The 21,092-nt window shown below is 45.1% G+C and overlaps 1 protein-coding gene across 7 annotated transcripts in view; it reads left to right on the forward strand.

The window, feature by feature from the left end:
• The window catches only part of LOC139755506 (trichoplein keratin filament-binding protein-like), a 650,577-nt gene that overhangs the window by 61,721 nt on the left and 567,764 nt on the right, over positions 1-21,092 (forward strand). For all 7 annotated transcript variants that reach the window (XM_071673867.1, XM_071673871.1, XM_071673864.1 and 4 more), the window contains exon 2: positions 16,239-16,275. The gene's annotated coding sequence lies outside the window, so the exon portion shown is untranslated. The remainder of the gene's footprint in view (positions 1-16,238; positions 16,276-21,092) is intronic.

Below are 21,092 nucleotides of genomic sequence, written 5' to 3' on the forward strand. Positions count from 1 at the left end.
GTGGATGGTAGACCAACACAATAGGTCTGGGTGTGTGGTAGGTGGCTGGTAGACCGGTAGACCAACACAGTTAGTCTGGGTATGTGGTAGGTGGCTGGCAGACCAGAACAACAGGTCTGGGCGTGCTGTAGGTGACTGGCAGACCAGAACAACAGGTCTGGGCGTGCGGTAGGTGGCTGGTAGACCAACACAACAGTTTACGGGAACAATCCAGCTACTGGGCGGAGAGCCTTGTCATTATGCCGCCCGGGAGGCGCCCATATTGAGCACAAATTCATTCGTTGTGCCCCTGACACTGAAATATAAATTCATCGTCGACTTTTTTATCGCCAAACGTTTGAAAGCGAACACGGCCGGTCTGCGTCTCTTTTATGGGTGATTAATGATGGCTGCCTTCACTCCTCCTCCCCCCCCCAATCCCCCTCCCCCACGCTCCTCCCCTCTCACCCTCCCTCTCAGCACACTTCCTCCGCCCTGGACTCTCCACCACCACCACCACCCCACCCTCCTCCCCAGACCACCATCTCCAACAACCCTGTGTCTCCAACACCTCCTCAGTCCCTCACCATCACTGCACTCTGTGTCACACAAGACGTAGCCAGGCACCCGCCTGTGAGGGACACTCTGCTGGTGACCCATCCACTACTGTGTAGGTTCGCTCTCCCCATGTACACCGTCAGGAGTTCGGCCACATCACCTTCTAAAGTCCTCGTGAATGCTGATCTGGTCTCTGGTGTCTATCCAGTGGCTAGACACATAACAAAAGAAATTAATCCCGCTTTTCTCCTTCTTTGTTCTGGAATGTGTTATGTTCAGTGTTCTTTATTCCTCCATCACCGATTTCTTCTGTTCTACTTTTTTTCTTCCCCGTTTCCCTGCGTTACATGTTTTATGCCGGCCAACCACGATTCCATGAACCGCGTTTAAAGATGATTTTTCCCGGAGGGGAAAAAAACTAATGGCATTTAAAAATCATCTGTTCATCATTCGGCTCATTAAGGTTAACATACGAGTCAAGTGAACTGGGTCACGAGAGGATGGAAACCTGACACACACACACACACACACACACACACACACACACACACTGCGCTTCCTCACCTAATGAAGTGAAAGACCCACACATTAAGGTCTTATATCCCTCTGATACACAGGGGAAATACCTTCTAACTACCTGATACTTGTTCAGTAGAAACCACAGCCATCTATTGCTTACATTCTGAATTGGTAGTTTGTTCAATTTTCTATCTACATGAGTTGTATTAATCTAGAAGATATCTGGAGGCTACACATACGAATACTCAACTCCTAACAGACACAGCGAAGTGAAATTAACACAAGCTGGTTCATACACCACCGCATCGTACAAGGAGAACCATATATGTAATACAGGGTTCCAACATCAGGATTGGGAGACATCTTGATGCTCTTGTCATACGTCTTAAGCTTGAGTATATACAGTCATGGTAATTTGCTCCTCCTGTTGATGATGAGTCGACCCACAGTACACTTTACCAACAGAGCTCTTCCCTCACCCTGCAACATGATGTGTCTGTGACTGCTGTACAGTCAGTGAGTTCAGACATGATTCTCCCCAGATTTTACAAGATACGTGCAGACCTATCATCCATAACAGCGTTCTACCTCGGATATTTGAGAAGTATCATAACTTTGCATGTTGTGGATAGTTCGGTTATTTGTTTATCTTGATATGTAGTCCAGTCATTGCTCTTCGTTTGTTGGAAGCTTCACTTACCATGTAAATTGACGAATAACTCATAGTGTTGCCCAGGCCATGTTAACACTTCTCACTAAGTAACCTGTAATGTATTTTGATCATTAAGGCCACAGGGTGCGCAGGAGTGTCCAGTGAATTGGCTGCTTTTGCGTAAAAAATGCTATATATATATATATATATATATATATATATATATATATATATATATATATATATATATATATATATAGCGTAAAAAATGCTATATATATATATATATATATATATATATATATATATATATATATATATATATATATATATATATTGTATATGGAAGGTGTGTAAACATTCAGGACTCCAACAGTTACAGGGGATTTTGCCTACACTTCCGTGTCTTGCGTCGTACCATAAAAAAGACAATACTAATATCAGAAATCCTGCCACAAAGGCTAATGTTTGTACATCCTTTCATGTGATTTTTATCTTTTGTGTCGGTGATCCCGGGCTGGGGACGTCCCAGGTTGGGGGACGTCCCAGGCTGGGGGAGGGAAGGTGATCCTCAGGCCCTCCCGCCATCACAGCCATTGTTATGTCCTGATATATTATTTGGACCATTATACGACCCTGATGTATTATAGAGCTATTATACATGCCTCTATACGATGCCGATGTATTATAGAGTTATTATTATACATTCCTGCTAATGGCCTGCCAGGGTATGGCCTACCACTAAGACGATGACCTGCTTGCTACGCAGGTCATCTCCACATGACCTCTTCCGCTGGACACCAGTGGGTGGGTATCCTGCTTCAGCGGGTCACCGTCAGGTTCGCTCGCCCTCACCTCCTGCAGCGTCCTCCAGTGGTCTCCAGTGTGTGTACTGCCTCTGACGGTCGGTTACAGTAGTGGACGTAAATCAGATTACTTTTGACGAGTAATTACTTACACTGTTATTATAAGAGGTTGTAAATTCTCACCATTTGGCAACTTTCAGACGAAAAATTCTAACATATAGTTTTGGAAATTTGCAAAGAGGAAGGACATGTATTAACGCATTACATTCCCCCATTATCTCCTGGCAGTAGTTCACTTACCATATATCTGATTATTTCTGTGTAATCATTAGGAGAAAGGCGAGCGATAATGTGGTGACCGAGATGGTAAAATGTGGAGGTGTGTACACTGACGTGGAGAGCGGGTCTGGAGAGTGTAGTATGGATCGTATGGAAAAGTAACCGCATGCTTAACTGCTGGACCGAAGCTTCAAATGTTCCACTGTGTAAAGTTAAAGGGGAGTTAAAGGTGATTGTGATGCTGACAGAGGATCGAGTCTCCTTGGCCTAGCTAGCAGGGTGTGTGGTGTGGTGGTGACTGATCGTGTTGAGAGCAATGGTGAGGCAGGTTTCTGGTGAGGAGCAAGAATGGGGTTGAGGTAGGGAGGAGGGTGCGTCTCGAGCCGATTGTTATAGATATTTAAGTAGGGGAGGGAAGACAGCCGCCTCTCCTGACACATACACTCGCTGTAGAGTCCCTCTACCTCACACACACACACACACACACTCGCAGAAATAATAATCCCTCCTCTCCACACACACTCATTGGATGGGTCCCACTCATACACCCTCATAGGACGAGTTCCTCTAACACACACTCACAAGACGAGTCCTTCTTACACACACACACTCACTGGACATATCCCTCCCACTCACACACACTCACAGGACGAGTCTCTCTCTCTCTCTCTCTCTCTCTCTCTCTCTCTCTCTCTCTCTCTCTCTCTCTCTCTCTCTCTCTCTCCCACACACACACACACACACACTCACAGGACGAGTCTCTCTCACACACACACACTCACAGGACCTGTCTTTTTCTCACACAATCACAGGACAAGTCTCTCTCACACACACACTCACAGGACCTGTCTCTTTCTCACACACTCACAGGACGAGTCTCTCTCTCACACACACTCACAGGACCTGTCTCTTTCTCACACACTCACAGGACAAGTCTCTCTCACACACACACTCACAGGACCTGTCTCTTTCTCACACACTCACAGGACAAGTCTCTCTCACACACACACTCATAGGACAAGTCTCTCTCACACACACACTCACAGGACCTGTCTCTTTCTCACACACTCACAGGACGAGTCTCTTTCTCTCACACACACTCACAGGACCTGTCTCTTTCTCACACACTCACAGGACAAGTCTCTCTCACACACACACTCACAGGACCTGTCTCTTTCTCACACACTCACAGGACAAGTCTCTCTCACACACACACTCACAGGACGTGTCTCTCTCACACACACACTCACAGGACGAGTCTCTCTCACACACGCACTCACAGGACGAGTCTCTCTCACACACGCACTCACAGGACGGGTCTCTCTCACACTCACAGGACGAATCTCTCCCGCTCTCACACACTCACATTCAACTTTCTCCATTTGCATACAACTCCATCGGGTCCTTGAGCTGTTGGCTCCGTGTCTTGGGCGGCCTCTCCTCACGCCCACCGCCCTTATCCGGACGCCCTGTGCCCTTATCCCGGACGCCCACCACCCTCATTCGGACGCCAATCGTCAGCATTCAAAAGCCAACCATTTTCATCCGGACAGCCATTGGCCTCCATCGGTACACTCATCGCCTAATTTATCCAAACACTCCTTGTTCTCTCTCATCCGGACACAAACTGACTTCATCCGGACACTCAGTACCCTCATCTGGCTCTCATCGAAATGCCTAAATTTCTTAGCCGGAAAAAACAACGCTTTCATCCCAACATCCATCATTCTCATCCGGACGCCCACCGTTCTCATCCGGACGCCCACCGTTCTCATCCGGACGCCCACCGTTCTCATCCGGATGCTCACCGCCCACATTTTAGACGCTTTATATATATATATATATATATATATATATATATAAATATATATATTTTCCCTGGTGATAGGGGAGAAAGAATACTTCCCACGTATTCCCTGCGTGTCGTAGAAGGCGACTAAAAGGGAAGGGAGCGGGGGGCTGGAAATCCTCCCCTCTCTTTTTTTTTTTTTTCCAAAAGAAGGAACAGAGAAGAGCGCCATGTGAGGATATTCCCTCAAAGGCCCAGTCCTCTGTTCTTAACGCTACCTCGCTATCGCGGGAAATAGCGAATAGTATGAAAAAAAAAAAAAAAAATATATATATATATATATATATATATATATATATATATATATATATATATATTATCCCTGGGGATAGGGGAGAAAGAATACTTTCCACGTATTCCCTTCGTGCCGTAGAAAGCGACTAAAAGGGGAGGGAGCGGGGGGGGCTGGAGATCCTCCCCTCCCGTTTTCTAATTTTCCAAAAGAAGAACAGAGAAGGGGGCCAAGTAAGGATATTACCTCTAGGCTCAGACCTCTGTTCTTATCGCTACCTCGCTAACGCGGGAAATGGCGAATGTTTAAAAAAAGAAATATATATATATATATATATATATATATATATATATATATATATATATATATATATATATATATGTATATATATATTATATTATTCTGTTTATTTATTCATTATGCTTTGTCGCTGTCTTTGCGTTAGCGAAGTAGCGCAAGGAAACAGACGAAAGAATGGTCCAACCCACCCACATACACATGTATATACATACACGTCCACACACGCACATATACATACCTATACATCTTAACGTATACATATATATATATATACATACACAGACATCTACATATATACACATGTACATAATTCATACTTGCTGCCTTTATTCATTCCTATCGCCACCCCGCCACACTTGAAATGACACCCCTCATCCCCCCGCACATACGTGAGGTAGCGCTAGGAAAAGACATCAAAGGCACATTTGTTCACATTCATTCTCTAGCTTTCATGTATAATGCACCGAAACCACAACTCCCTTTCCACATCCAGGCCCCACTAAACTTTCCATGGTTTACCCCAGACGCTTCACATGCCCTGGTTTAATCCATTGACAGCACGTCGACCCCGGTATACCACATCGTTCCAATTCCCTCTATTCCTTGCATGCCTTTCATCCTCCTGCATGTTCAGGCCCCGATCACTCAAAATCTTTTTCACACCATCCTTCCACCTCCAATTTGGTCTCCCACTTCTCCCCGTTTCCTCCACTTCTAACACATATATCCTCTTTGTCAATCTTTCCTCACTCACCATGTGACCAAACCATTTCATAACACCCTCTTCTGCTCTCTCAACCACGTTCTTTTTATCACCACACATCTTTCTTACCCTTTCATTACTTACTTGATCAAACCACCTCACACCACATATTGTCCTCAAACATCTCATTTCCAACACATTCACCCTCCCCCGCACAACCCCATCCATAGCCCACGCCTCGCTACCATATAACATTGTTGGAACCACTGTTCCTTAGAACATACCCATTTTTGCTTTCCGAGATAATGTTCTCGCCTTCCACACATTCTTCAACGCTCCCAGCACTTTCGCCCCCACCCCCACCCTGTGACTCACTTCCGCTTTCATGGTTCCATCCACTGCCAAATCCACTTCCAGATATCTAAAACACTTCACTTCCTCCAGTTTTTTTTTTCCATTCAAACTTACCTCCCTATTGACTTATCCCTCATCCCTACTGTACCTAATAACCTTGCTCTTATTCACATTTACTCTCAGCTTTCTTCTTTCAGATGCATAGACACCAATAATCACCCATCTCTCTCCATCCGCTTTCAGTTTTACCCAAATCAATTTTGCTTTCTTACACTCTATCACATACTCCCACAACTCCTGTTTCAGGAGTAGTGCCATATATATATATATATATATATATATATATATATATATATATATATATATATATATATATATATACACATTATTCATAACTGGTCTAGTATGTCAGCATGTTTACAGTTAATCATCTTCTTGTGTGAACTTTCTTTTGTATTAATTATCATCATCATCATCAGAACCTTCGTATATTTGCTCAGTACAGCACAGTACACAGGCTCACACAAGACACACATCATAGTCCCGGATGTTACCGTGTCCTTCAGCCATTATCATGTGATTAGGAACTCAGGTGTTTTATGATCAGTATTAGTATTTTTATTATTATCATTATCATTTATTATCATTATAATTATTATTATTATTATCATTATTGTTATTATTATCATTATTGTTATTATTACTACTATTATTATTATTATTATTTTTATTATTATTATTATCATTATCATTATTGTTTATTATTATCATTATTATCATTATTATTATTCATTATCATTATCATTATTATTATTATCATTATTATCATTATTATTATTATTATTATTATTATTATTATTATCATTATTATTATTCTTTCTTTTCTTTCATACTATTCGCCATTTCCCGCGTTAGCAAGGTAGCGTTAAGTACAGAGGACTGGGCCTTTGAAGGAATACCCTCACCTGGCCCCCTTCTCTGTTCCTTCTTTTGAAAAAAAAAAAAAAGAGAAGGGAGGATTTCCAGCCACCCGCTCCCTCCCCTTTTAGTCGCCCACGACACGCAGGGAATACGTGGGAAGTATTCTTTCTCCCCTATCCCAAGGGATATTATTATTATTATTATTATTATTATCATTATTATTATTATTATTATTATTATCATTATTAAGAGCATTGTGATTATATATATATATATATATATATATATATATATATATATATATATATATATATATATATATATATATGTGTGGTGTGAGGTGGTTTGATCGAGTAAGTAACGTAAGGGTAAGAGAGATGTGTGGAAATAAAAAGAGCCTGGTTGAGAGAGCAGAAGAGGGTGTTTTGAAATGGTTTGGGCACATGGAGAGAATGAGTGAGGAAAGATTGACCAAGAGGATATATGTGTCGGAGGTGGAGGGAATGAGGAGAAGAGGGAGACCAAATTGGAGGTGGAAAGATGGAGTGAAGAAGATTTTGTGTGATCGGGGCCTGAACATGCAGGAGGGTGAAAGGAGGGCAAGGAATAGAGTGAATTGGAGCGATGTGGTATACCGGGGTTGACGTGCTGCCGGTGGATTGAATCAGGGCATGTGAAGCGTCTGGGGTAAACCATGGAAAGCTGTGTAGGTATGTATATTTGCGTATATATATATATATATATATATATATATATATATATATATATATATATATATATATATATATATGTTTGTGTGCGTGTGCGCGCGCGCTTTTTGTGCTACAATTTGCCGGAGTTTTTTGACCCGTAATTTTCAACTGTTTTCTGTAGTTATCATTATCAGTCGTTAGGTTTTACCATCGTGCGGTGATCCGTTGTGATTGTATTTTAGTGGATTTATTGATCTCTTGTTGCCCTTGTTGGAGGGAAGGGGGGGGGGGGGGGCGGGGGGAGGGAGGGAGGGAAGAGAAACTGAAGCCAAAATGAATTGGAGAACAAGCCGTCACATCACAACACACTAATCCCCTCATAATCATGCCGGCACTCCTCCCACCGTAAGGTGGAAACTCCCGTGGCATAACTATGGGAGAGTCGGCCTTAGCGGCGCGCTTGGGGAAAGGGGAGGGCGGGAGTGGGAGGAGGATGGGGGGTCAGGCAGCGCTACCGCGGATGACTTTCTATTATGAGCCTCGGCAGCCATGACGGTTCGACGCCTTGTAAGCTCTACTAAACCTTCGTGTTCTTCCCTTCCTCCCACCGCCTTCCTTACACCTCGCTCCTACCACCTCCTCCCTCAGGAGGTGATGCAGTGATACGCCTCATCACACCAACACCCTTGATGCTAGACCACAGCACCACCACCTCACACACCCCGCACTCATGCACGGCTGGCAGAACCCGACCGTAAACCACAGACACCGTACGAAAGCCGGAGATAAATTCTGGCGCGGGTGGGTCGGGCGGCGGGCGGCCGGGCCGGGCCGGCTGTGTCACAGTTTATTAACTTGTAAATTTTCCCAGATTGTGGAATTTATAGATCACGCAGAATGTTGCCAAAACACGTGATGGGTTAAATTAATTTCAATACAATGTGAATCCTGTAGTACGGACTTTAACTTTTTCTTTTTTTTTACGGGTTATGGTAGAGAACCGTGCCGTTGGGCTGGGTAGTTTTAAGGCAATTGTAAGGCTTAACTGGTAGTTAGATTAGGGTAGAAATTGGTAGTTAGAGGCGGTGTAATTTCTTAGTCTGGTCACCACATTCACAAAACTGTCATTTGCACTATGATAAATGTCTTGGGTTGGACAATGCTAGGCTGGGGTTACATGGGGCTTGGAGCTGGGCCTGTTGGCTTCCTGCTGATGGTGAGGGGCCCGGGGATAGTGATGATGGTGATGGTAAGGTCTCGGGGATAATGATAATGACGTTGTTGATAGTGAGGGGTGATCATGGTGGCGCCCGGGGGATAATGATGATGGTTTTGTTAATAGTAGGGTGATGGCGTGATGGGTTTCTGTGATAGGGTGAGGGTGTTAATGATGATGGTGATAGCGAGGGTAATGTTAGTGAAGATGGTGAGGTTCGAGGATAGTGATGCTGGTTTTGGGTGATAAGAGGTTGCTGATTGTGATGATGTTCAGGGATTAGGAGAGATATGGTGATTGTGGTGATAGGGTGGTGATAGTGAGATTGTGGTGATAGGGTGGTGATAGTGAGATTGTGGTGATAGGGTGGTGATAGTGATGCTTATGAGGGCTGAGAATATAATGAAAACTGTTAGAAATGTAGGAACTAAGGATAGTGAGGACTTTGTTAGTGATAATGAAGACATGAAAATGATGGTAATGAATGTTGGGTAATGGATGGAGAATATTGTTAACTGTGATAGTGACGATTGAGGATAGTTTAACGTGCTTATATAAAGAAAATGAGGGTATCAGTAATGGTGATAGCGATGGATTGTGAAAGTGAGCTAATTTGACAGTGATGATGGGTGCGTTGTTATAAGCTTATGCTGACAGAAATAGTGAGGTAATAGTGAAGATAGTGAGGACAGGACCCGAAGATGGTGACAGAATGGGTGTATCTTAGTATTTTGGCAGGTACAAGTAGAATGAATCTTGAGTTGTCAGTTTGAGAGAAATAATTCCTTGATGATCATACATGAACTGTGATGTAAGGACAATTATATATATATATATATATATATATATATATATATATATATATATATATATATATATATATATATATATCATTTATTATTATTTCTTAGTATTATTATCATACTTTAACGCTATCTCCCTCGTTAGCGAGGTAGCGCAAGGAAACAGACGAAAGAATGGCCCAACCCACCCACATACACATGTATAAACATAAACGCCCACACACACACATATGCATACCTATACATTTCAGCGTATACATACATATACATACACAGACATATACATATATACACATGCACATATTCATACATGCTGCCTTCATCTATTCTCGCCGTCACCCCGCCACACATGAAATGACATATTCCACATCTACCGCGCCAGCGAGGTATAATTAAGATCTGAGGACTGAGCCTTAGAGGGAATATCCTCACTTGGCTCCCTTCTCTTCTCCTTACATATTGGTATATGAGACTCCTAGTACTCTCTTTCTGGGGCTCCTGCAAAGTTCCCCGACGGAACTGTACAGCGTGTCGCTAACTGGTGGTTTATACAGCTTAGCCAACAGGGACTTTTCACTCAAGGGTGATGTCCCTTTTGCGAATCAGGACTCCCGGCGTGAGGCGTCGGCTGCTCCTAGGGATCAGAGGGTACCTACCAGACCGCCACTCCACGGTCCTGGTCAGGGGCGTCCTCAGGGACGCGTTTCCTTTTGCCCCTAAGGACACCAGAGGGAGGAGTCCTCAGCTCGACACTGTTTAATGTTCTGCATAAACGTCTGACCAACACTGATCATGGTGCTGTGGTGTGGTGATGACTGTGCTGTGGTGTGGTGATGACTGTGTGCTGTGGTGTGGTGATGACTGTGTGCTGTGGTGTGGTGATGACTGTGTGCTGTTGTGTGGTGATGACTGTGTGCTGTGGTGTGGTGATGACTGTGTGCTGTGGTGTGGTGATGACTGTGTGCTGTTGTGTGGTGATGACTGTGTGCTGTGGTGTGGTGATGACAGTGTGCTGTGGTGTGGTGATGACTGTGTGCTGTTGTGTGGTGATGACTGTGTGCTGTGGTGTGGTGATGACAGTGTGCTGTGGTGTGGTGATGACTGTGTGCTGTAGTGTGGTGATGACTGTTTGCTGTGGTGTGGTGATGACTGTGTGCTGTGGTGTGGTGATGACTGTGTGCTGTGGTGTGGTGATGACTGTTTGCTGTGGTGTGGTGATGACTGTGTGCTGTGGTGTGGTGATGACTGTGTGCTGTGGTGTGGTGATGACTGTGTGCTGTGGTATGGTGATGACTGTTTGCTGTGGTATGGTGATGACAGTGTGCTGTGGTGTGGTGATGACGGTGTGCTGTGGTATGGTGATGACTGTTTGCTGTGGTATGGTGATGACAGTGTGCTGTGGTGTGGTGATGACGGTGTGCTGTGGTATGGTGATGAATGTGTGCTGTGGTGTGATGAAGACTGTTTGCTGTGGTATGGTGATGACAGTGTGCTGTGGTATGGTGATGACTATTTGCTGTGGTGTGGTGATGACTGTGTGCTGTGGTATGGTGATGACAGTGTGCTGTGGTGTGATGATGACAGAGTGCTGTGGTGTGATGATGACGGAGTGCTGTGGTGTGATGATGACAGAGTGCTGTGGTGTGATGATGACAGAGTGCTGTGGTGTGATGATGACAGAGTGCTGTGGTGTGATGATGACAGTGTGCTGTGGTGTGATGATGACACTGGGCTGTGGTATGATGATGACAGAGTGCTGTGGTGTGATGATGACAGAGTGCTGTAGTGTGATGATGACAATGTGCTGTGGTGTGGTGATGACACTGTGCTGTGGTGTGATGATGACAGAGTGCTGTAGTGTGATGATGACAGAGTGCTGTGGTATGATGATGACAGAGTGCTGTGGTGTGATGATGACAGAGTGCTGTGGTGTGATGATGACAGAGTGCTGTGATATGATGATGACAGAGTGCTGTGGTATGATGATGACAGTGTGCTGTGGTGTGATGATGACAGAGTGCTGTAGTGTGATGATGACAATGTGCTGTGGTGTGATGATGACACTGTGCTGTGGTGTGATGATGACAGAGTGCTGTGGTGTGATGATGACAGAGTGCTGTGGTGTGATGATGACAGAGTGCTGTGGTGTGATGATGACAGTGTGCTGTGGTGTGATGATGACACTGTGCTGTGGTGTGATGATGACACTGTGCTGTGGTGTGATGATGACAGAGTGCTGTAGTGTGATGATGACAATGTGCTGTGGTGTGGTGATGACACTGTGCTGTGGTGTGATGATGACAGAGTGCTGTGGTGTGATGATGACAGAGTGCTGTGGTGTGATGATGACAGAGTGCTGTGGTGTGATGATGACAGAGTGCTGTGGTGTGATGATGACAGAGTGCTGTGGTGTGATGATGACAGTGTGCTGTGGTATGATGATGACAGTGTGCTGTGGTGTGGTGATGACAGTGTGCTGTGGTATGATGATGACAGTGTGCTGTGGTGTGGTGATGACAGTGTGCTGTGGTATGATGATGACAGTGTGCTGTGGTGTGGTGATGACAATGTGCTGTGGTATGATGATGACAGTGTGCTGTGGTGTGGTGATGACAGTGTGCTGTGGTATGATGATGACACTGTGCTGTGGTATGATGATGACAGTGTGTTGTGGTATGATGATGACACTGTGCTGTGGTGTAATGATGACAGTGTGCTGTGCTATGATGATTACAGTGTGCTGTGGTATGATGATGACAGTGTGCTGTGGTATGATGATGACAGTGTGCTGTGGTATGATGATGACTCTGTGCTGTGGTGTGATGATGACACTGTGCTGTGGTGTAATTATGACAGTGTGCTGTGGTATGATGATGACAGAGTGCTGTGGTGTGATGATGACAGTGTGCTGTGGTATGATGATTACAGTGTGCTGTGCTATGATGATGACACTGTGCTGTGCTATGATGATGACGTCTGTCTTAGCAACTCCTGACCGGCGAGACTTCACGTTTCATGAAGGATTTCTACTCTTGTTCTGGTGTAGTTATTAACATGGCCAAATCAACCCTTCTAATTAATGATGAGCATGTTAGAAATGTTGATAATTCCCTAATGCTTCACACTGATGGAAATGAAACCTGCACCTCATTCACACAACCTAGGCATCATTGCTGGTACTAGCTTGAGATCCAGAACCTTCGATCGAGTACAGCTTCAGCTTCTTATCGTCACAGGCAAGAATAGTGGTGTAGGTGTCAACATTGCTCACAACTTTTCTTAGCTTTATGTACGATGTGTCGTAGCTTATCATGCCATCCGTCTATCTGTGGTCGACCCGAAACTTCGTTGCCTTAAGCTGTCCCATGTCGACTTGGATAATAGATTTGGGAAATGAGTTTACCCTCCCTACAAGCACCAACTCTCGCCCGAGGCCTCAATGTAGTTTTTACTCCCGAGTGTCTCAAAAACCCCACATCCGCTCCCTGTTTGGGAGAACACCTTCGACAAGTGACTCACTGCCCAACTCCATGCGGGTTACTGTGGGTGGCTCTGCCTTAGCCGACTCCAGCTATGACCACTGCGGGAACGAGCACCAACAGATCTTATACCAAGTACCTTTGGAACCCTGACACATCAGACCTCTCCAGACTGATTATGTGGGTTGTCATTCTGGCCAGCCTAGTCTTCATATTCCACGAGGACGAACATGTGACCAGCTCGATAATGTGCCGTCTACCACACCCGGCAATCCACTGTTTATGTATAGTGATGAATCATTGCGGGGAAAACAGCAAGGCTGACACGGTTTAAGCTGTTTATAGCAGGAACAACTTTAGTCACACTTAGCAAGAAAAATAGCCTTTTTCACCACTACAGATTTTATAGCGTTCTCATGGCACAGAGATATCTCTTCCACTCCTAAGTACATCTTGCAGTTCTCACCGACTCCAAGCCAGCCAGCCAGCCAGCTCTTGCAACACTCTCTGGAGAGGGTGTGGTGCCCTGTAGGGTAATGCTCCATCGATCATTAACTCCTTGCTTGTTGACGCCTAGAGCAATATCCAACACATCCAAATCTTACTGATCCCTTCCCATGTCGGCCACAAGCGCCATAGCCAGGTAGATAATCTCGCTAAACATGCCTGTGTCCTCTCAGGCTTCTCCATCAGACTCGATCTAACTAAAAGGTATATTCCGCCCCGACCTACCACACTGCATATACCCGCGAGGAAGAAAGCCAACAGAGAGATGCAGAAAGGCCAGGCAGCTGTAGCATTACCTCCTCTGGTAATTCTAAGTTAAGTATCAGGATGGAGTGCATCTAACCTGTGCTGGACAATGTGTAACTGTCAGAATACTCTTATAGATACCATGTAGGAGGTCGCTGGAGACCATCATATTACACCAGATGAGCACAAGACACTATATCAGCTAGTGTCGCCAAAGGCAGTGATTTCAGACCTCAAGTCCCCACAGTTTCGACAGCTTTGTAACGACTGATAGCAATACCCATGAAGATATTCTGACTCTTTATCTATATTTGTCATACCCTTAGGTATGTAAACACCTGATGTAATCCTATCCAGTGTAAATGAACCATTTTCAATGTATCTGACTTTATATTCTATATTGTATTACCGTCATTGTTAACAGGAGTACACTACATTATCTGTACACTGCGTCCTGTGCCAAGAACATGCTGATAACTTGTGTCTGTGTAACTTGTGTCTGTACTGTAATTCCCAAATTGTGTACCTCGTACACTGTACATTCTGTATATAATGTGATGTGTCCTCAATCCCCATTGTAATGTCTGTATTTGTACCTTTACGGCCCCTGATACTCTGTGTATGTATGTCCTGTATTAACTTGCATTACACACACACACACACACACACACACACACACACACACATCATACTTGTTCGCCGTCTCCTGCGTAGCGAGGTAGCGCCGGGAACAGACGATGAACGGCCTCATTTGCTTACAACCAGTCTCGCCAATAAATAACTCGAGTGTTGGGATGTTAGGTCTGTCGTGCACCAGCAGCAACCCTGGGATCACGATGATATCAGGCCATTTTGTAGTCAACATCCAACGCAGTGATTCATGTTGAATCCTTTGTGGGTTCCGGATGGTCGTTCTTACCGTGATTTCTATTGCATCGGATGCGTTTTTTTTTTTTTTTTTATGTGAGCTGAGACGCCACGGGCAGCTGAGGCCCTAATCAGAGCCATTCCATTAACGCAATACATATACACACTAGCCTGTGCCAGGTACCCATTTTATTGACCAAACCGTGAGGGCGGATAAAGAGCTGGGTTGACTGTGGACCATCTGCCCCAACCAGGATTCGACCCTGTGCGCGTTTTTTTTTTTTTATCTTGACAGTTGCACCTCTGAATCTGTACAGTCAAGTCGGCTCTGTTCTTGCAAGAGCCGCTTTGAATTAAGTGTGACGGGTCATCCTGAGATGAACGTCATCATCTGGGTTGAGGACAGTGCTGGTGAGGGGGACGAGGGAAGGACAGGAGGACATGTGAGAGTAAGTAAACATGGTGTGTGTTGGGTCCACGTCGGTCATTGAAACGGGAGATGCGGGATTTTTTTTTTTCAAAGCTCGATTCAATTCTCTATTTTTGTCTCCCATTTCGGGACGTAGTCAGTTTCATTGTACGATATTTGGGTGAGGTGGGTCGTGGTATTGGTTCTGACTAGTTATACAATATCGTCTGTCTATTGTAGAGCCACGGAATGAGGACATTCGTTGGTGTATAGTGTATGATGTATAGTGTAGGATCAAGCATGGAGCCTTGAAGTACGCCAGCACAGAGGGCGAATTGATTATGTGATTTTGTATTTGCTGCGTATCTTAGCGTTACTAAGAGCTATATTTTGAGAATGGGAAGGTCATTGTGAGTACTTAGCGTGCATTTCAAGCTTTCGTATCAGACATTGTCGAAGGCCTTCTATAGTGTGTGTGTGTGTGTGTGTGTGTGTGTGTGTGTGTGTGTGAGTTGATGTATGGTGTTGGTGACCACGTTGAGGTCATCCTGGGTGATGTGAAGACAGCCAAACTGTTTGTGAGACAAGAGGTCTGTTTGTCTGGTGTATGCCGAGTCTGTGGCTATGGCTTTTAATGGTTTTACCAACTGATGTGAACAGGTTGAATTATCTACGGTTGAGGTTGCTTTTTAGATTTTTTGGGGGAGTTTTGTTTTAAAACTGGCTGGAAAATATCCAGAGGCTGCCACAGCTTAAGACATGGTAGTAATGTTGTGACGGTGTTATGTGTGAGATGTTTGAATTGCTGATAGCCTGTGCCCATACCAATACCTGTGCCTACTTTAGTTTTTTCTTCTTCTTTTTCAGGAGACGTTTGACCTCGGTTTACATCGTGGGAGTTGTGGTATGTACTCGTCTGTATGTTGTGAAAGCTAACTAGCGGTAGCTTACAATCCTGCCCAGATTTAGAACTACCTACATTCAAAATCCGAGGCCTCAGGCACTTCGCGTTGAGCCATACATATATAGAAAATTCTAACCAGTTAATCAGCAACAGTGTCACATCCTTTCTAGAGAAATTCAACAGCAATCCCACCCACTCCAGCTGCCTTGCCACGCTTCATCTTCCGCAAGGCTTTATCCACTTCTATTATTCTCCACACCACTTGTCATGACTCTGACTTCACATACCTTCATAAAGCTACATTATGTACCAACCTTGAGAGGTGGCCTTGAAGGCCAGGGTCTTGTACACTTGCATCATGCCTTTTATCCTGAGGTGCCTTCATTATGATTTGAGTCTCCTGGAGCGCCTGTTTTGAATGAGTGCCGTGGACTAAGTGTAACATGTGAGGATGGGGGTGGCTTCTGGTGGTCTGGAAAAGGCCTTCAAGGACAATGTGCGGTAGCCTATACCCTGAAAAGGATTCTGGAGCACATGCATTCAAAATTTAGGGCTACCGGATTCGACAGTTCGACCTCGAGAAAGATACGCACAAATTCACAAGTGCACACAGACTTGTACAATATTGTTCGCGGTTCCCAGCGTCGCGAGGTAGCGTCAGGAACAGACCACTCTGTAGCCGTCATCTAAAATTTATCGAAACCAGAACCTCCTGTCCACAGCCAAGCCCCACATACTTTTTCGTAGTTTCCCATGGCCGCATCGTATTTCCTGGTTCAGCCCAATAGTGGTATGTCATCCCCTGTATACCACATCACTCCAATTCTTTCTCTCCCATGCATGCCTTAAACCCTCCTGCATATTCAGGCCCTGAGTACTCAAAGCATGTTTTACACTATCCTTACATGTCATCCTCGATTCCCCCCCCCCTCTCCCCACCTCCACCCCCACGCCCATTCCTTGCTTCCTCAACTTCCCACATATATTCCTTGTTAATCAGTCTCTCTTTACTCATCCTCTCCATATATCCGAACCATTTCAGCACACATTTCTTCAGCTGCCACATACACATCCTTCTTACTTCCACACCTTAATCTTATCCTATTATTTGTTATTCGATCAGCTCACCTCACACCACATATTGTCCTTAAACATTTCATTTCCAGCACATCCACCTCTTCCACCCTTTTTTTTCTCTTACCAAAAGCCAACGACTCTTATCCATACGACACCGTCGGGACTGCGATACCACCAAACATGCCCATCTTAACTCTCGAGGATAGTAACCTACCTCTCTCTCCACACTCGGTGCGACCAAGACCTTAGCCCCCTGATCCACCCATTGGCTCACTTCAGCTTTAATGGTTCCATTCGCTGCCATGCCCACTCTCAGTATCTAAAACACTGCACTTTCTCTAGGTTGTCTCCATTCAAAGTTATGCTTCCCACCGAACTATTCCTCTCCCCTGCTAATGAATATCCCTTATTTCATTCATTTGAACTCCCTACATTCTCCTTGCTCCCACTTTCCCGAAATTTGAAACCAGCTTCTGGAGTTTCTCTCCCGAAACTGCAGCCAGAACCGTGTCGTCAGCAAACAGAAACTGACCAACCTCCCAGGCCCCTCGACACCAAAAGACTGCAGACGTACCCCTATCTCTCAGACCCTCCCTAACCACCCCATCTGTATACAGATTAAACAGCCATGGTGACATCACACACCATCTCCCGGAGACTCGTTTCCATCTGAAAACTTCTCCCCCTCCTCTCTTTCTACACAGACACAAGCCTCACTTTTGTTTATAAACTGTTCACTCCTTCAGGTAAATTTCCCCCACATTCGTAACACCTTCGACAAAGCATTCCTATCAACCCTATCACGTGTTTTCTCCAGATCCATAAATACCACACACTAATCGTTCTCTTTCTTTTAAGAATTTTCTCGTACAGATTCTTGAAAACACATACCTTATTCACACATTCTCTGCCACCCCAGAAGCCACACTGTTCCTCTCCAATCGGATGTTCTGTGCATGCCACCACCCCACTCTTAAGTCTTCATTTTCCAATACATCCTTACCGGGTAATTCAATAAACATATGCCTATGTAATTTGAGCATTCACTTTTGTCTCCTTTGCCTTTACAGAGAGCACTAGGCTGGCTCTTCCAATCACCCAGGCACCTTGTCTTGAGCCATACAGACATCTGAAACCCTGTGGGAATGTGAGTCATAGTTAGCGTATCAGTTATGTTTATTAAACCAAATTATTGCATGATTTTTACTGCATCTGATTAACGAGAATGATGCTAGGATACGTGTATAGTTCGTTGAACGTTATCCTGATGGCTGTTGGGGGTAGGGGAGGGGCTTGTTCAAAGCCAGAGGGAACATTGACCTCGTTGACAGTAGTCATCATGACCAATAGCCCCTAAACTCCTGGTCAACGAGGATAATACAGAGCTCTCGTTTAGTGCAGTCCTCACTTCGACAACGTGCTGAATGCTTACTTTTATGATTCAAGGAAAGAGTTCTCGTTAATCCACCATACTGAGGTTTTTTTTTTTTTTTGCTGATTTTTTTTAATCAGAATTTGTGGTGGAAAGATTTCGTTGAACGTCATCTTTTTCCACCAGTGTCGGTGAACCTTTCGACTCGTTGAACACCATTATCATTAGTTAATATGAAACTCGTGATGAGTAACGATTAATGAGAGGACGCTGACCGTCTTTACTCACAGTCCATATATATCGTTAATCAGCAACTGGAGAGAGAGTGCTTCCTACACCGTCGTTAAACACTCCTAATCAGTGATTTGAGAAAGCTCGTTAACATCACTCTTGCTGTCAATAATTCTAGATATTAACTAATGGAAGAGTTAATGCTCGTTAGCTGTATCTGATCAACGAAGCCAAAGAAAGCCTGTTGAGAGGCACGTAAAACTATAGTATTTTTTAAACGAGCCAAGGGATAAGTCGTTGATCATCACCCTGAGCGTAGACATTTCTTAAACGAGCCTGAAAAATAATCGTTAGCCGTCACCTAAATCGTTTGTCCTTGTTTTACGAAGCCAGAAGAAGTTCGTTTACCGTCACCTTGGACGTCAGTATACGTTAATGACATGATAATGTTCAATGAGCCGAGACCGGTAAAGTTATTCAACGAGAGCAAGCTCGTTGAGTATCATCTTGAAGCTCAGTATCTTCAACGAGGGATGGATGAAGCTCGTTGACCGTAATCTTAAACGTTAGTATTTGTCAAACGATGCCAGAGACTGCTCGTTGAGCGTGATCCTGGGCTTCCAAATATGTTCGGTGAGGCCATAGTACGTCCTTGCTTGTTAAACGAGGGTAGATAAAGTTCGTTGGTTATCAAACGTATGTTTCAGTATGTTTAACGATGTCGGAGTGTCGTTAGCCGTGATCCTGATCGTCGTGGTTGTTTCTTGAGACCAGAAAACTTCAGCACGTGTTTAACGAGAGTAGATAAAGATCCTTAACGTGGAAGTCAATATTTGTTTAACGAGGCTGAAGAAAGCTTGTCGAGTTTGACACTGGACGGTAATTTTCGTTGAACGAGGGAAGAAAAAAACGCGTTAACAGTCGTCCTTGGGATCTTTATTTGCTTAACGAGGGAAGAGACTTCGTTGACCAACATCATGCAAGTTAGTATCTACTAAACGAGGGGAGATAAAGCTCATAGAACGTTATCCATGAGTCTCAGTATTTGTATAACGAGGCTGAGAGAGCTCATTGATCACTGTCCTGGGTGTCAGTATTTGTATAACGAGGTTAGAGAGAGCTTGTTAACCGCCATCCTGGGGGGTCAATATTTGTATAACGAGGATAGAGAAAACTCGTTAACCATCATCTTTGGCGTCAGTGTCTGTATAACGAGGATTTAGAGGGAGCTCGTTGATCATCATAGAGGTGGTGGTTGTGGTAGGAGAGCATGGTGCTGGTGGCAAAGCGTTGTGGTAGGTGGTGTAGAGAGGTGGTAATGGTGTGTGGTGTGGTGGTAGATGTTGGTGGTAGAACGTGTGGTGATGGTGGTGGTGGTTGAACGTGGAGATGGTGATGATGGTGGTGGTAGAGCGTGGAGGTGGTGGTGGTGGTTGAGCGTGGTGGTGGTGGTGGTGGTTGAGCGTGGAGGAGATGGTGGTGGTAGAGCGTGGAGGGTGTGGTGGTTGAGCGTGGAGGTGGTGGTGGTGGTTGAGCGTGGTGGTGGTGGTGGTGGTAGAGCGTGGAGGAGATGGTGGTGGTAGAGCGTTCTGGTAGTGGTGGTAGAGCGTGGAGGTGGTAGCGTGGTAGCGTGGGATGGTGGTGGTAGAGCGTGGAGTGGTAGTGGTTGACTGTGGTGTGGTAGAGCGTGGAGGAGGTGGTGGTGGTAGAGCGTTTGGTAGTGGTGGTAGAGCGTGGAGGTGGTAGCGATGGTTGAGCGTGGAGGTGGTAGTGATATCACAGTGGTTAGAGCGTGGAGGTGGTGGTAGTGGTGGTTGAGCGTGGAGGTGGTGGTGGTGGTTGAGCGTGGAGGAGATGGTGGTGGTGGTAGAGCGTGGAGGAGATGGTGGTGGTGGTTGAGCGTGGAGGAGATGGTGGTGGTGGTGGTGGTGGAGTTGGTTAGTTGTCAGTGTGTGTTACATCCCCCCCCCCTCTCCCTCTCGGGGGTTGGGGGGGTCTCCGTCAACACATTGTAATTACCAAACCATTACACAAAACACACACCAACCTGGCCCCGGGCCCGGGGTGTCGCGTTCCCTCCCCCGCGCGGGCCATGTTGGTCCTCACCCTCGGGACCAGTTTACACATCGTCGGGACC

This window comes from Panulirus ornatus, chromosome 19 (assembly GCF_036320965.1).
Source record: "Panulirus ornatus isolate Po-2019 chromosome 19, ASM3632096v1, whole genome shotgun sequence".
NCBI lineage: Eukaryota > Metazoa > Arthropoda > Malacostraca > Decapoda > Palinuridae > Panulirus > Panulirus ornatus.